General features: G+C 52.0%; 1 protein-coding gene across 2 annotated transcripts in view; it reads right to left on the reverse strand.

The window, feature by feature from the left end:
* CHAF1A (chromatin assembly factor 1 subunit A) overlaps positions 1 to 7,304 on the reverse strand; it is a 47,392-nt gene that overhangs the window by 3,380 nt on the left and 36,708 nt on the right. The window lies entirely within an intron of this gene.

Genomic DNA, 7,304 nt, shown 5'->3' on the forward strand with positions numbered 1-7,304 from the left:
GGACAAGCCCATCCCAGGACACAGAGCCACACTTATTTCAGCAGGGACAAGCCCCTCCCAGAACACAGAGCCACACTTATTTCAGCAGGGAGGCTAGTCCTCAAAACACTCCAGGAAGTCTTTCTCTACAAAAACCTCCATTCGCCTAGAAAAGTGACCGCACAGCAACACAACGGTCAGGCAGTAGACTGGTTTCGTGGGCTGTCACATAAGAGCACAGCACCTGGCCAGGCAGACTGGGTTCCTATTGTAGCCCCATCAATTCCTGGGTAGGGGCTCCCCTCCTGGATCCTCTTCAGTGGCTGGGAGCCCAGGCTGTCCCTCTCCCCAGGCAGCATGGGTTGACCCTGTGAGGACACAGGAGAAACAGTCCTGCTTTGTCACCCAGGCTGGGGTGCAGTGGTGCAATCATAGGTAACTGCACCTTCGAACTCCTGGCCTCAAGTGATCCTCCTGCCTCAGCCTCCCAAAGTGCTGGGATTACAGGCATGAGCCACCGAGCCTGGCCTATGGCCATTTTCAATTACCTTTTTGAAAGAATAGTTAAGCAAAGAAGAGTTTAAGAGTCCCCTGTAGACTCTGCTGTGGGACATTCTGATCTGGAGGTGTCTGGGGACATTAAACAAAAGGAACACGCCAATTTCTTCAGAGCCACCTCCAGTCACTGGGCCCTTCCTCCACACAGGAGACATGTTGACACACTAGGCTTTTTGTGGATCCAAAATTTTTCAGAGTAATCACCACTCTTCACCCTTCAGGCTCAAGACAGGCTTTAACACATGACACCGAGCCAGCAGCTTGTTTCACAGGGACAGCTGTCATCTCGCCAGCAACACTGCAAGTGCTAAACGCAGACACGGAGGAGCGCAGACTATAGAAAACGGGAGTCAAGAAAACGTTTAGCGACTACATGGGATGAAGATGGTGTCACTAACATCTACGCCTTTTGTTTTTTTTTTTGAGACGGAGATTTGCTCTGTTGCCCAGGCTGGAGTGCAGTGGCGCAATCTCCGTCACTCTGCTCATCTCAGCTCAAATGCAACCTCTACCTCCTGAGTTCAAGTGATTTTCCTGCCTCAGCCTCCTGAGTAGCTGGGATCATGGGCGTGCACCACCATGCTCAGCTAATTTTTGTATTTTTAGAGATGGGGTTTCACCATGTCGGCCAGGTTGGTCTCGAACTCCTGGCCTCTCAAGTGCCTCAGTCTCCTAAAGTGCTGCAATTACAAGCCTGAGCCACCGCCCCCAGCCAGCTATGCTTCTTTAGTTTTCTCTCGATCACATAACGTTTTGTCGGCAAGGGCAAATACATCCTTCCTTGTATTTTAAAATTTTTTTTTTTTTTTTTTTGAGACGGAGTCTCGCTCTGTCCCCTAGGCTGGAGTGCAGTGGCGCGATCTCCGCTCACTGCAAGCTCCGCCTCCCGGGTTTATGCCATTCTCCTGCCTCAGCCTCCCGAGTAGCTGGGACTACAGGCGCCCGCCACCTCGCCCGGCTAGTTTTTTGTGTGTTTTAGTAGAGACGGGGTTTCACCGTGTTAGCCAGGATGGTCTCGAACTCCTGACCTCGTGATCCTCCCGCCTCGGCCTCCCAAAGTGCGGGGATTACAGGCTTGAGCCACCGCGCCCGGCCCTAAAATTTTTAAATAAAACGGAGGCTCAAAGAGTTGAGGTGTCCTAGAGCTTCACAGATACATGGCACTTCACCCCACTAGGTCAGAATGCCTTATGAATATCTCTTTTGAGCTCTGAATGAAAAGATTTAGACTCCTTGGCTCAGGTCTGTAATCCCAGTAATCTGGGAGGCCGAGGCAGGTGGATTGCTTGAGCCCACGAGTTCAAAGACCAGCCTGGGCAATGCTGCAGGACCCAATATCTACAAATAATAATAATAATAATAATAATAATAAACCTCTTCTTGCACGAACATGGATGAAGCTGGAAACTATTACCCTCAGCAAACTAATATAGGCACAGAAAGCCACACATCGCATGTTCTCATAGGAACATGTGGACATAAAGAGGGGAACAACAGACACTGGAGCCTACGTGACGGTGGGAGGGAGAAATTCAGAAAAAATACTTTAACACCAAATAAATCGTCTATACACCAAACCCCGGTGACATGAGTTTGCCAACCTGCACATGTACCCCTGAACCTAAAATACTAAAGGGCAACAGGGCAAGACCCTGTTTCTTTAAATTAGAGCAAAACAAGAAGAAAACAAAAAAAGATGAAAACTCTCAAATCGGGACAAAAAGTGTAACCTAGTAAAAACATATGGACGTACACCCACTTGCAGATGGACGGCTTATCGCTACCCGGGGTGCAGAAGCATCAGTCAGCAGTTTTACCAAATGCCAGGAGGCTGGAGAGAGGATCGCTTGATCCCAGGAGTTGGAGGCCAGCCTGGGCAACATAGACCCTGTCTCTACAGAATACTGAAAAATTAGTTGGGCATGGTGGCACGTGCCTTATAGACCCAGCTCCTTAGGAAGCTGAGGCAGGAGGATCACTTGCGCCCAGCAGTGGAGGCTGCAGTGAGCTGTGACTGCACCACTGCACTCTGGCCTGGGTAACAGAGTGAGACCCTGTCTCAAAAAAAAAGCAGACAATGCCAGGACACATGTCCCATCTGGGCTCATGTGCTTCCAGCCCCACCTTTGGGTCCCACCTGTGTGCCCCTCCCAACACAGGCTTTGAGCAGTACCAGGCTCTGCTCCCCAGGGACATTTATGTCTCAAACTGCAGGAGGTTCAGCGCTCGAGGGTAAGCATCAAGCTGGGCCTGGGTCTCCACTCCTTCACGTGTGACCTTCGTGCATCCACTGCACTGCTGAGCCTCAGGAGGCCCTCACCTGGGCCACGCAGCAGAGACCACCAATCACGCACATGCAGTCACCACTGCCATCCATTAGCAGGTGAGATGCCATGTTTTGCTGACTCCAAGGCCCTCCCAACCTCTCTGACCCACTCTAGTTAAACTGGGTGCACCCCTCTTTCCTTGTGGTTAGGGATGATAACAGGCACTCACTGTCCCCAAAACACAGTAACTCACACTGGTGCTAGGCGTGTAGGGCTCAGGGCTCCATTTTCTGGGTGGGGAAATGCAAGTTCCACATGTTGACAGGGAGCAAGAGCAGTGCTTGGGAGGCCGAGGCAGGGCACTGCACCCCAGCTGGGAGAGTCAGTTGCCACATCAAATCAGTGGAGGCGGGTGGGGAAGGAGGCCGTCCAGGGTCTGGACTGCTGTGTGGAGCATGAGACCCCGAAGGAACATGTGAGGGACACAGGGGTTCCCAGGGGAGGGCTGATTGGTAAAGGCCCCGGAACATTGCTTGCATAGTGATAGTGACACAGCCAGATAGGACCTTCCCGCCCCGATCATTTTCAGACTGGGGAGCTCTGGTTCCCTCTAAGGCTGTTCAGGTGACCAGGGAAAAAAGCACTGCTCACACAGGGCCTGGACAAAGAATGCGTCCAGCAAAGCTGTGTGGGGGCTTCCTGGGGCCCCAGCTCCAATGCACTGGGCTCCCCTTGGCGCCAAGCTGCCTCCAGAGAGCCAGGGGAGCTATGCACATAACACACTGTAAAGGGACATGGGCTCTAGGGAGTGCCAGGAACAGTTTCAGTCACAGCCCTGGACCCTTTGGGATGTTCTGGTGGCCCCTCCTGCTGTGACAGTTAAGGGAGGTTCACAGCATATCAAGGCCCTGCTATGCTGGCAGCATCATCTCAGGAGCCATTTCTCTCGCCTCCCTGCCCCTAACAACCACTTTTTTTTTTTCTTTTTTTTTGAGGTGGGTCTCGCTCTGTTGCCCAGGCTGGAGTGGCAGTGGCGCAGGATCTCGGCTCACTGCAAGTCTGCCTCCTGGGTTCAAGCCTTCTCCTGCCTCAGCTCCCGAGTAGCTGGGACTACAGGCGCCCGCCAACATGCCGGCTACACTTTTTTTTTTTTTTTTTGTTTTGAGATGGAGTCTCGCTTTGTCACCCAGGCCTGGAGTGGCAGTGGCGCGATCTCCGCCTCACTGCAAGCTCCGTCTCCGGTTCACACATTCTCCTGCCTCATCCTCCCGAGTAGCTGGGACTACAGGCCCGCCCGTCACATCGCCCGGCTAGTTTTTTTGTATTTTTTAGTAGAGAGGGTTTCACCACGTCACCAGGATGGTCTCGATCTCCCTGACCTCAGTGATCCGCCCGTCTGGCCCCCAAAGTGCCTGGGATTACAGGCTTGAGCCACCGCGCCCGCCCCGGCTAATTTTTTTTGTATTTTAGTAAGAGACGCGGTTTCACCGTGTAGCCAAGATGGTCGTCAATCTCCTGACCTTGTGATCTGCCGTCTCCGGCGCTCCCAAAGTGCTGGGATTACACCACGCCCGGCCTTTTTTTTTTTGAGACAGAGTTGTTGCGCAGGCTAGAGTACAATATTGTGGTCTCGGCTCACTGCAACCTGCACCGCCTGGGTTCAAGCGATTCTCCTGCCTTAGCCTCCCAAGTAGCTGAGATTACATGCGCCTGCCATCATGCCCAGCTAATTTTTGTATTTTTTGTAGAGACGGGGTTTCACTATGTTGGCCAGAATGGACTCGAACTCCTGACTTAAGGTGATCTGCCCACCTCGGCCTCCCAAAGTGCTGGGGTTACAGGAGTGAACCACTGCGCCCAGCCAACAACCACTTTTATTTTATTTTATTTTATTTTTTTTTTGAGACGGAGTCTCGCTCTGTCACCCAAGCTGGAGTGCACTGGCCAGATCTCAGCTCACTGCAAGCTCCGCCTCCCGGGTTCACGCCATTCTCCTGCCTCAGCCTCCCGAGTAGCTGGGACTACAGGCGCCCGCCACCTCGCCCGGCTAGTTTTTTGTATTTTTTTAGTAGAGACGGGGTTTCACCGTGTTAGCCAGGATGGTCTCGATCTCCTGACCTTGTGATCCGCCTGCCTCGGCCTCCCAAAGTGCTGGGATTACAGGCTTGAGCCACCGCGCCCGGCCACCTAACAACCACTTTTAACCTCAGAGAAGAGGATGCAAGTCGGGGCCTGGGGTTATCCACCGTCTTGCTCCTTGTTCCAAGTCTCTGAAAACCTTAACGCCATCAGATCATGGCCTTGAAGGAAAGCCCAAGGTTCACAGGGACAGATAGGTCTGCGTGAAGAGTACAGATTAGAAATGAAACTCAGGGAGCCAGGCACAGTGGCTCACACCTATAATTCCAGTGCCTTGCGGGGCCAAGGCAGGGGGATTGCTTAAGCCCAGGAGTTGGAGACCAGCCTGGGCAACATGGTGAAACCCTGTCTCTACAAAAAATTAGCTGGGTGTGGTGGCATGCACCTGTAAGTCCCTCTCAGCTACACCGGAGGCTGAGGTGGGAGAATCGCCTGAGACTGGGGAGGTCAAGCCTGCAGTGAGTGGTGATCTTACCACTGCACTACAGCCTAGGCAACAGAGTAAGATCCCCGGCTCAAAAAAAACAACAAAACAAAAAAAAAAAAGAGAGAGAGAGAAACTCAGTTATGAACAGTGTGATAAGGACAAAAAGTATGCAATATACGTTAATAAAGCCGATCTATGGCCAGGGGTGGGTGCCAGGGGCCACTGGCTCTATGGGCATGGGAGTTTTTTCCTAAGATCAGGCAGTGCCCCTACCACACACCCCATGGCTCGATGCACTTGTGCCTCTGAGGCACCCATGAGGCTGGAATCACACAGCCATTCATTCCCGTTACAGGCTCCTGTCTGTGGCTTACACTGGGCGGCGTTCTGCATATCCCTGTGTCTAAAAGACCGATCAGAGTGCCTGGCACACAGTAAGTGCTTAGTAACTGTGCTTGAATGCAAAATTCAAGAACCATTGAACAAAAATAAAAACGCTACCACATGGGATATTATTCGGTGTGAAAAAAAAATGAGCTATCAAGCCACGAACAGACATGGGGGAACTGTCAATGCATACTGCCAAGTGAAAGGAGCCACACGCGGTGCGATTCCAGCTACAGGGCAATCTGGAAAAGGCCGATCCACGGAGACAGACAGGTTGGTGATTTCCAGGAGACTGGACGGACAGAGCACAGGGGACTTTCAGCAGGGAGAGGCCTCTTTGTTCAGAACAATAAAGGTGGACACACAGCATCCAACATTCATTCAAATCACAGAACCCTCAACACCAGGAACAAACCCTAACAGAGATTGTAGACTCTGGGTGGTGATTTTATGTATTTATTTTTAGAGACAGGGTCTCACTCTGTCACCCAGGTTGCAGTGCAGTGGCATGATCATAGCTCACTGCAGCCTGAATCTCCTAGCCTCCAGCAATCCACCCGCCTTAGCCTACTGAGTAGCTGAGACTACAGGTGCACGCCACTACCACTGCTTGGCTAATTTAAAAATTTTTTCTTATAGAGATGGGGTTTTGCCATGTTGCCCAGGCTGGTCTCCGACTCCCAGGCTCAAGTGATCCTCCCACCTCGGCCTCCCAAAGTGCTGGGATTACAGGCTTAAGCCACAGTGCCCGGCCTGAGTGCACTGATTGTAACCAGTCCACTGCTCTGGAAGGTGATGTTGGTAACGGGTGGCTTGGCTTGGCTTTGGGGAAGGAGGTGTATGGGAACTTTCTGTACCTTCCAATCGATTTTGCTGTGACCCTAAAACTGCTCTAAGAGTCAGGCGGATCTTGAGGTCAGGAGATCGAGACCATCCTGGCTAACACGGTGAAACCCCATCTCTACTAAAAATACAAAAAAATTAGCTGGGCGTGGTGGCGGGCGCCTGTAGTCCCAGCTACTCGGGAGGCTGAGGCAGGAGAATGGTGTAAACCCGGGAGGCGGAGCTTGCAGTGAGCCGAGATCTGGCCACTGCACTCCAGTCTGGGTGACAGAGTGAGACTCCGTCTCAAAAAAAAAAAAAAAAAAAAAAAAAAAAAGTTTTAAAAAAAACACAAAAGTGCTGGGCGAGGTGGCTCACGTCTGTAATCCCAGCACTTTGGGAGGCCGAGGCAGGTGGATCATGAAGTCAGGAGTTCAAGACCAGCCTGATCAACATGGTGAAACCCTGTCTCTACTAAAAATACAAAAATTAGCCAGGTGTGGTGGTGCACATCTGTAGTCCCAGCTACTCAGGAGGCTGAGGCAGGAGAATCGCTTGAACCCGGGAGGTAGAGGTTGCAGTGAGCCGAGATCGCACCACTGCACTCCAGCCTGGGTGACACAGAGCAAGACTCCATCTCAAAAATAAAACAAAACAACAAAAAACCAAAAAAAGAAAACCCCCCCGCAGGGGCACCCACCTGCCCGCCCCGCCTCACCTGGCCG

This window comes from Rhinopithecus bieti, unplaced genomic scaffold (assembly GCF_001698545.2).
Source record: "Rhinopithecus bieti isolate Rb0 unplaced genomic scaffold, ASM169854v2 scaffold_28055, whole genome shotgun sequence".
In the NCBI taxonomy this organism is placed as follows: Eukaryota; Metazoa; Chordata; class Mammalia; order Primates; family Cercopithecidae; genus Rhinopithecus; species Rhinopithecus bieti.